Here is a 10,504-nt window from a genome sequence, read left to right as displayed (position 1 = left end):
ACGTTTCACTGCTGTGATTGTTTGTTGGGCTATCCAGTTGTGTCTTGTGTCCAGATGCATGCTGGCCTGCATTTGTTCATAACGCAGCTCAGAAATGAAAACCAAACGGAGACATTTCAGATCAATTTACGAACGCATAATTGTTTGGAAATGCCATGCCAAGATTTCTGGTCTCTGATTGGAGAAAATCCAGAGAATTAAAATGCAGTTATCGTCCAATCAGTGGAGATTTTGTAAAGTCATGGAGCTGTGATTTTATTTTAAAGATATTCCTGCTTGTGCTTGATTTATGGACGCCCGCAGAATGATTGGATCAGATGTAATGATTTTATAATTTGACTGATCTTTTCAGATGTTTGTACAGATGTCAGAGTTCTGTGAGTTCATCAGTGATGTCACGGGCTGTCACCTCCGCCGCCTGCTTTAAACGATGGTCTGTGTCATGAATGAAATGGATCCAGATTTGACTCACACACGCTGGAGAAGCAAACAAACGTGGTCTGCAGCTCAAAGCAGTGATTTGATGGAAACTTTTCATTGTCTCCCTCAACTTCAAACATGTTTTATTCACAGAAATCTTAAAATGTGATTTTGGATACACACACACGTACGTAGAGAGCAACTTTCAAACGTGCGTTTACTTTTTTGCACTATAAAAACACAGTTAAACATTCATTTTACTAAAGTTTGGTATAGGTTCAGTGAAAGTAGGAAATTTAAAAAAGTACCTGAAATGCAGATACTGTGTTGGTGGAAGCTGCTGTGGCCTCGTCGGGCCCAGACGTCAGCTCAGCTCAACACTGACAACAACCCAACCTGGTTTTTTTCTCCCTCTCTACAAACCCCTGGAGCCCAAAATGACCCAAAGTGAACCGCAGCGGCAGAGCGAGCCCCGCCGGCTCCTCCACGCTGTATACAACTGACATAAATACACCGAGCCGCTTTAAATAGACTGCAGCCATTCACTGTAAACACAGCCAGCAACAAGCTGCAGACACACTGGCTGCCCGTTCCTACACACACTGTTTTCTGTTACTGCAATATTTTTATGTTTTCCCAGAAAAAAAATGATGAGTCAGTCACTGCTAAAACTGCTGCTGCAGTCCTTTATTTAAAGCACCGATTTTCTTCTTTTTTTGTTGCTGAAAAACACATTTTACCTGCATTTTAAAGTGAATGTATGCCAGTCCTTTCAAATATATAATATGTGCAAACTACAGATGACAGGTGACACTGGCTCCTTGACACACAGTACTGGACATAATGCAGGGGAGCCAATCTTCCGCCTACTTGTACATTAGATTTCTTCTGCTCACTTTGTTCAGTTCTGCAGACAATAATCTGCTCTGTTCACACAGGAGCTTAAATGAAGGGCTCACAATTTAGCGGGGAGCTGGAGGTGTGATAAATCAATTCAGAGAAGTTCCAACTAATTGCGACAAGTGCATTGTGCTCCTTCAGGGCTGTTGTGCATGTTTTAAAACACCTGGAGAGGCCTGTAGCCTCAAAGCACACACATGTGCATGAACACACAAGAAGGAAAACAGGCAGAAACGATACAAAATACTTCAAAAGTAGAAGACGCAAGCAAAGAGAGAAACTGACATCACCAAGATCCTGATTAGATGTGTTTGATTTTTTTGTTGAATAGTTTGTACGTGAGTTTGTATCTGCTGTATTTGGAAATGTTGCCACAGCTCTGGAGCGCGACAGAAAGCTGAGGCGCCACCACAGCAGCGCCAGAACGCCAAAACTCACTGACACACATTCATGCAGCTCCACCGAGCGCACAGCTGGATGTGCGTCGGAATGACCGTTGAGCATCTGTGTGTGATTCTCATGTAAAACTGCTGACTGTGGAACGTGGAAACATCTGCCTACTTTCACTTCTGGTTTTCAGGGATCGACTCGCACGGAATTATGGGATGCGGACGGACATTTGCAAGTCAGCGAAAACTCAGTGGTGAGCAACTCTTTCTATTAATGTCACTTCTGAGGTCCGGATCGCAGGTGACCTGCTGAGCTGCAGCACACAAAGGTCACAGAGCGGAGACTCGTTTCACTGACGCGTTCGTACGTTTAGAGTCTGAAGCGTGTTGCGGGTCAAGCAATGACTGAGACGCTGTCTTGACAGCCCACATGAGCCAATCAGAGGCCAGGATTCTCTGTGGCTGCGCCGTAACAGGTCACAGTTTCCTGGTATTTGTCAAATAAATTCACAGTCTCTGTTTGTTTTCATGCACAATGTGCATACATGTGAAAACAGATGTTTACAGCTGGAGAAAATGTGGCAGCACTCACAGTCAACGCTACGCTGCTTCTTCGATCTCTGCGAGGACTTAAAGGGAAAAGGGTGAGCTTTTTTTCAAAGGGGGGACTTTTTGTTTAACGTGGGAAATTTTATCGCAAAGTGGGGAGCTTTCTGGATTTTTGGAAAGTGGAGGATATTTTCGCGAAGCGGCCACGTTTCCAAAGCGGGGGGATTTTTGAAAGGTTAGGATTTTTTCAAAGTAAAACTTCTGGGTGAACCACAATGAAAACAGCTTATAAATATGTCCATTATATGATTTTCTTAACCTTTTATCCTTTATGCTAATACCTTGTTATTCTCTCATACTTTGCAGTCTTTCTTTCTGGCTCTGTGGTATCTTTTCATCGAGCGGCCTCTCACTCCCACCTTACAAAAACAGTCTGATATCATACAGCATCTGCACTCGCTGATACCTGCACACACACAATTGTACATTCCTAGGCTTGTTGATTGTCAGTCTGATAAGTTTGTTACAAAGAAACACACCACAGAGTATTTACCCTTAAACACACACACACACACGGCACATGTATGCAGACACTTGTTTTGCACTCGTATTTTATACACACGAGAAGACAAATAAGAGTCGTCGTGAACACAAACGCCATCACCGATTAAAAAAGTGCAACGTTAAAGACTTTATTTACATTAAACTGTGTCTGGTTGTGCTTCTACAATGGAGCATAACATGCAAAGCATTTGCTGTGTTTGTACATGTCAAAGCTACACTGAAGCACAAAAGAAATCTGGTTACACATTTTTCTCTGGACCCGTCGCCTGTCCTGACTTGGCTTGGGTCGATTTGACCTGTGACATCACTGAAGATGGGCCTTGACTTGAGAATGTATTCATTTGTCAAGGCTTGCAGGTCTAAATGTCTTGGCTTGACTTTGGCCCTCAACATTTCATTTTGCTTGTGTATCTGAAACTGATTTGAACTGGGACTTGACTAGCAGCGAACCTGTCCTGGCTTGAGACTTGTTTTTGCTGAGTTTCATATGATGTTTCTTGTGCATAACATCAAAGAGCAACGCCAACCAAGCAAATAAGGTGGGGAATGAGGCTCAGACTTACTGGTCTTCAACCCATTTACCATCTCCTAAATGTCATAATTTGATAATGTGAATGATACATCAGGTCAGTGAGCCTAACGTCTCTGACGGGTCCCTCTTAGGGTGGAAATTCTTCAGTGCAAGCACAAAACACTGTTGACTGTGTGTGTGTGTGTGTGTGTGTGTGTGTGTGTGTGTGTGTGTGTGTGTGTGTGTGTGTGTGTGTGTGTGTGTGTGTGTGTGTGTGTGTGACTTCAGTCTCTTAGCTCTCCATCACAGTTTCTGGTTCACAGAGAGTTTAGTGCCCGAGGTGGAAACTCCTTCTCCCTGCTCGTCTTCAGCAGCCCCTCCTTCACTTTCCCTGTCCCCCTTCTCTTTCTCCCACTGCAGTTTGCCATCAAGCACTCTGTCAGGCTCAAGTGTTCATCCATCATCATCTTTAAACACCTTTTAACTAAAGAGTGTGTGTGTGTGTGTTGTGTTTAAGGCAGTTAGAGTAGCTTTGTGTTTTGTCACTGGCTTTTAGCGCAGCTACAGGCAGCAGCACTGTCCTCTTCACACAGACACACGCTCAAGTTCCCATTACTTCATGGGACGCTACATTAACTTACTTTCACCCTCAGGGTTATATTACAAGAGTTTCTGGAAAAACATTTGCAGAGTTATGTTTTAAAAGTGAAAAAATGTGATTGCAAATTGAGGGCGTTTTTCTAAAAGCCTTTTAAAAGCTGTTTAAAAACTGAGAGCCTTATCGCAAAGTGAGGATAGAATTTTGCAACATGCGGGATTTCTTTCTGTTTTTTAAATTGGAGGCACTTTTTGGACAGTGGGAGAATTTTGGAAGGTGCCAGCAATTTTAAAAAGGGGGACGTGTTTGCAGTGTTCTCCAAAACTGATGACATTTATGCAAAGTGAAGAAAAGTGATTCTCATTATACACAGTTAACTAACACAGTTACAAAAGCAGAACAGTTTTGAAATGTAGAACTCTTTTTGCAAACACGTGAAAAAAATGTTAAAGTTGTTCAGCTTAGTGAAAACAAAGATAATAAACAGAAGCAACCTTTAAAGATCGGTATCTTCTTGGAGTTTTGGCTTAATTGATTTCTTTGCAAAAAGAAAAAAATGTAGCAAATGAGAAAGCTCTGTGTGCGTCTGTTGATCGTTGTTGCCCTGGAAACTGAAGGGAGAGGCAGTCACGCTGTTGATGTTTGTCTCAGCTGACTCAGCTGGGATGGACAGTAGAGAAGAATCTGAGAGGAATTTTCTGGTGTTATTCATCCCTGCAGGTCTCACTTCCAAGGAAGAGGAGGAAGGATGAAGGAGGTAACTCCTCACTGGTTGACCCGCAGAGTTTCTCTCCTGATAAATACCAGAGTCAGAGTGATTTAATCTACAGCTCCTCTGTTATGTAAGACTAAACCATGAGTGAAAATGACCCCAGAGAGCTCATATCTGCGCTTATAAATTGGGAGGAATGCTCAATGTGTGTTTGATGGCAAAATTCCCAGAAAGTCCCACCGAGGACCGAAACACAAACTAAACACCTAAAGAGTCTGGCTTCTTCGCTGAGAGTCGAGAAGGGAGGATGAAACCCTTTGCATCCACCTGGCTTACATACATAATAGCCACGTAAAGGTTGAGCTGCTAAATTTAGCTGTTTCACACATCTGTATTCAGCCTCATTTCTTTTCATCTTTAAAAGCATGGGCTCCTTTTCAAACGCACTAGATGAATCCACTTCTTGAAACAATGTTGCGGTATCATTTTCAGAACAAATGTTTCTGAAATGCTCAAACCATTTTCAGATGTCATAAAATTGTCTTTGTTGTACCTGGAAGAATTTCAGTCGGATCAGGCTGGATGGAAGATGCAGATAATCAGGTTTCTGCAGCATCCATCAGCTTATGAAAGTCATTGTGCTTATTTCCTCTTCTGCAAACATTTTCCAAGAGTTTTTCAGATTCTTTGGCTTTGTCCCTGCATACATGTGTGTTTGTAACAGCAAGGGTGAGATAGCTATACAGTCTTACCTACATGAGTCTTACGTTTAATGGTGCACTGACTGATTGATGCTCCATTATCATAAGCAAAAAATGATGAAATAAGAGGTCACACTGCGGAGTAAAAAAGCCTCAAATACCTTAAAAAGGGTTCATTTAAAGGTAGAGGGAAGTGAGTGTGAAGGCAGAGCTTTTGGTTCACCGGCTGACCTGCGGTCATGAAATCTGGGAAGTAAAGAAAAGAATGAGGCTTTAGATACAAGTGGCTTTAGGGTGACTTGGCTTGGAGGAAAGTTGAGGAGCTCAGACATCCTGCAGCACTTTGGAGTAGAGTCACTCCTCCTTCAAAACAGGCCAACTGATGTGGTTTGGGGATCCAATCGGGAACCTCTAGTACACCTCCCTCTGCAGGTTTTGGAGAGCTTGTATAGCTAGCCAGTCTGGGCATGGCTGGGGATCCTCCTGGGCTAAAGGGACAATCACGTCTCAACCAGCTGCCACCATGACACAACTAAGAAAAACTAAGATGATGGATGATAAACTAAAGCAGTCAGAGAAAAATGATTAGGTGAAAAGACAAGATTATAAAATAAAAAGGAAAACACGGTCGCACCTGAGCCAAGTGATCCTGGAAGTTCAAATCTTCATTCTCTCATCTTGGCGGCCTGTGTGTGCATTTCCTTTTGGCGTGCTTTGGCTCTGTTGATGCATTCCAACACTTTGCAGCTGATTATGTTCACTCATCTCTACCACTGCTGTGACTTCTTCTTCTTTTGTTTCATCTTGATTAAGCACCGTGTCTCAAAACTTGGGAAGCTGTGAGACGGAAGCCAAAATTATAAGAAAAAGGCAGTTTTTACTTTATCTAATGATCATGACTTGTAACACTTCTGGTTTTCTTACTGGCAGGAAAGTGAAAGCAGTAAAATTTAGTAAAGTGTAAGTACGAAAACCAAAGAAAAGCTGTACGTTGTCGTCTCAGGGTCTGATTCCCACTCCCTTTTCCCAAATTAAAATACAAGCTAAAGTTTTCTCAGAGATTTCATGCTACGCTCCCCCATGTCTCCCTCCTTCCGTCCTGGGCTCCTGGACAGTATCATTAAAACCTCCCTGTGGTCAAACTCTGGGCTCCCAGCAGACCGAAGCCTGTTGTTTCAGAAAACCTCAGAGTTTACACACTCAAGCAGTTTCTCCTCCACTAACCTGCCTCTGGCTCCACCAGCTACTGTCCATAATGTCATCATTTAGAGTCTGATTACAGCCAAAAATGACTGTCAGTGCAGTCAAACCAAAGCAGGAAGCAGATAAACGTCAATGATTCTGCTTAGAAACCAGAGGGGGGAACAAAAACCTGCCTGGGTGTTTTTTTGAGCTAATTAAATTACTTACAAAAACCAAATCTTGACTTCAGCTCTGCCAGTAAGTTTTGGCCTATTTTAAAATTGCGATTTCTTAGCAAATTAATAAAAAAGTTCTGAATCTTTTCAATCTGGGTTTCAGACTCCACTAAAGCTGCTTTTTTTAACGTCTGGAATATTTTTCCAATGACACCATAATAATAATATTTTACATTACAGGCTGAAGGTCTCCTCGGTATCTCTACCTCAGCGCTATACTGTCTTTCCTCCTATTTGTCTGGAAGGACTTTGTCTGCCTGAGTGTTCGCCTCCATCACAGCCCTTGGCCAGCTATTATTCTCCTTTCACCTTCTTTCTTTAGTTGCATCATTTAATCTTTTTCTGGCACTTCCTATCTCTTCTATGCCAATGACGTTCAGCGCTTGATGCCTTTTAACCCTCTCCAGGCAGGCGTTGCTGATTTGCAACAGTTAAAAACTAACAACCTGATTACCCCACATACATATTTTATGAGTTTTTTTTACTCAGAAGTACCACTGCAGGACTTGGTTGTGCATTAGCAACTAAAACTTAATTTGAGGCTGAGAGGGTTAAGCCTCCCTAGCTGAGCACGGCAGCGCTGTGGTCCTGCGTTCCTCCCACAGTCCAAAGACATGCACTTAGTGGGGACAGGTTGATTGGAAACTCTAAATTGCCCAAAGGTGTGAATCTTTGTCTATGTGTTAGCCCTGCGACAGTCCAGGGTGTACCCTGCCTCTTGGGTTGGGATAGGCTCCAGCGCCCCCTGCGACTCTGAAAAGGATAAGCAGAAACGAATGGATAGCTGAGCAGGCTGTCCAGGCCAGCTGACGAGCATTAAATGCCAGCGTGACTCAGGCCATGATTGTAGCTCCTCCTGAAATATATTCAAGAATCAGTCAAGTGATTGCTTCCTTTTGCTCATCTGTGAAGTCCGGTGTTCGTGATCTCAGCGTAATATTTGGTTCCTCTCTGGGCTTTGATTTACATGCAAAGAATATCTCACATTCCTCTTTCTTTATTTTAAGGAACGTTTCTAAATTGTGAACCCGAGTCTCCTCAGCTGAACCAGAGAAAACTGTTGATGCATTTCTGTCACTGCACCTCGATTACTGCAATGCCCTATTTATCTGTTTAGATAAATCATCTTTTTCACGCTTCCAAGCGATAGTAAATGCTACAGCCAGACTTCGATCCCACTCTCGAGCTCACATTACCCCCGTTTCATTCTCTTCCCATTGGCTTAAATTGGCTCTAAATCTCTCAAAGACTGTGGCTCGCTGCAGGTCAGCTACAGTTCCCTCAGCTCAGAAAGTTTAACATTACAGTTTCTGCAAATCAGATTACAGAAACTGTACCAACTGTGGCCTGACTGTTTAACTCCGACTCTGCCTCTGGTCCTGCTGCTGTTTCTCAAACTGGGCAGATGAGCTAAATAATGCTGTTTTGTCAGATGTTGCATAAGTTGTCCTTTGGCATCACTGTTTCGATGATGCCAGGAGATAACGGTCCTCTTCCCATTTAGTCAGCCATGAGACTACAGTTCTTGCCCTGGTTGGAAGCTTTGTGTGCTTTTTCTTTCACTCACTGGTTAGGTCTAGGAAAACATTATAGTTTAGGATAAAATTACACTCCTTCACAAAATTAACTGTGGACACAAAATTATGCTTGCTCGGTGCTTTTAAATGCAAGAAGCCTCCATATGTGACGAGCTGACCTCTGACCTCTGACCATGAAACATGCCAAAGGAAATCCTGCACGTTTGATGCTCTGAGAAAAAAAACAGGCTGATTTACACGTGTTGTATTTGTTCTGCAGATGCTACTGTTGTAATATTAAAGCTGTTCTAGAGTTTCCACAGGGATAGACCTGCCTGACTGCTCAATGACATCGTAAGAAAATGTGATGTGAGAAGTCACACTCTGCAAAGGAAACTCAGACGAGACTCTTCTCACCGCAGGGGTCCAGCTGGTGCCTTTATATCAAAACCCCTGGGTTGCCATCTTTTGGTGTCTCCTGGTGATTAATATTGTGTTTTAACCAATGCTTTGATCTTTTCCTAAACATACCCAAGCAGTTTTTGGCTCCTGAACCTATCAGCAGGGGTAGAAGGAAACCTAAACAAACACCAGGTCCCCAGTGGGGTGCGAACCAAGATGTCCTCACTGATAAACCTGCAAATGACTTCTGTGCCACCTTTCTGACTTCCCAATGCGGATTTTACCTTTCTGCAAAATGCTACTGTTATCTGCGAGTAGCTGATATGACTGCAGCTCATGCATGTGTGCACATAATGAAGATATGCATCTGACAAGGCAGCATTAGATTACATGGGCTGAGAAGGCGTTGCTTACAAATAAACTTGCAGAAACGCTCACATACGTCTGAGACAGACGGGCTCATTTTAGTCGTTTCAAGAAACAAAGAGTGTTGTTATGTCTATCCTGAGAGCACGTACAAAGTCTGATGGAAAAACAAACAAACGTGACGGGCCGCTGCACTTTTTCTGTCTTTCAGCTTCCTTCTGGCCTTTCTGGATGTTTGCACGGACCCTCGTGCCCACCTGCTGACGACACTCGCTCAGGCCCAAGTGGACTTTTAAAGTGTGGCAACAACAGCAGCAGACTCAGTGCTGACAGACATTTCTTTATGGCTGAATCGTTTTTCCTTCTTAATGATGCTCGATTCCCACAAATAAAAAACCAATATCCTCTTTTCATGTTTTGGGGGTTTTTGTATTTTATGACACAAAAATGCTTCACGGTTAATCATCAACAACATCACCATTAAAAAATCTGCACTGAGCAGCTGTTTCAGGATTCTGCTGAATGTAGTGAGTCTTTCTGAATGATTAGCTGTTTATAAAGGTTCATATTCGAAACTTTCATATTTCATGTCTGTTTAAAAAAGGAAAGTGACGTATAAAAACACATTTAGATGCACCTCTGTGAATGAATCCGCATGTTGCACTCAACTATCACCACACACACACACACACACACACACACACACAGATGCTTCTACATGTAGACTCGTGCACACTGCTCTTTCTGAGGTTGTGAGAACCTTGGTTGACATAATGTGACACGATGATTTGAAGCTCTGAGGCCTGGCCAAAATGTGTGCACAGTGATGGTTTCAGGGAAAATGATTCCACAAAAACATAGAAAGACAATACGCACACACACAAACACACACGCACAGATGTGGGTGTGTGAGGAAGACGTCCAGAGCGAGAGAGAGAGCGAGACGCAGCGATCCCACACTCTGCTCCAACTCAAACAGCACCTCGGGTTTCGGTGGAGCCTCCGAACAGAAACCGGCTCCACTATTTTTACAGAAAAACTATTTTTAGCCCCTTTCTGCCTCTTTACTGGAGGCAGCCGCAGTTTGGCCACACAGAGACTATGAGAGCTGCAGTTCTGAGTAAATACAAAGAACAATATGCTCAGCATCCATGTCCGCGCCGAGCCGGACCGACCAGTCTGCGGCGCGACGCTGGCGACTGATGACAGGCCGCAACGGCACAAATTATTGGAATTCTAGGAGATTACCAGGCGGCGGGGGGGTGGTCGGTTTTAGCTCTGTCAGTGCTGGAAATAACAGGCTGTCACAGGCCAACACGAGGAACGGCCTCTCAAACCAGAGGCCCCCGGGGCCCGACTGGGGGCCAGCAGTTACACAGAAACTCCTGAGGGCTAGAAAGCAGCCAGGAATAGTTTAAATTCATTTCCTCGACTGTGGACAATCTGATTTGATCTTC

General features: G+C 43.4%; 1 long non-coding RNA gene across 1 annotated transcript; it reads left to right on the top strand.

The window, feature by feature from the left end:
* The first annotated feature begins 2,215 nt into the window (after positions 1-2,215).
* LOC145428528 (uncharacterized) lies at positions 2,216-9,456 on the top strand. The gene is made up of 2 exons (XR_013908816.1): positions 2,216-2,353; positions 9,259-9,456. It is a non-coding gene; the product is annotated as an uncharacterized LOC145428528 (long non-coding RNA).
* Positions 9,457-10,504: the final 1,048 nt, after the last annotated feature.

This window comes from Astatotilapia calliptera, chromosome 1, assembly GCF_964374335.1.
Source record: "Astatotilapia calliptera chromosome 1, fAstCal68.1, whole genome shotgun sequence".
In the NCBI taxonomy this organism is placed as follows: domain Eukaryota; kingdom Metazoa; phylum Chordata; class Actinopteri; order Cichliformes; family Cichlidae; genus Astatotilapia; species Astatotilapia calliptera.
Note: the sequence above shows the minus strand (reverse complement) of the source record. Positions and strands in the feature narration are given on the sequence as shown.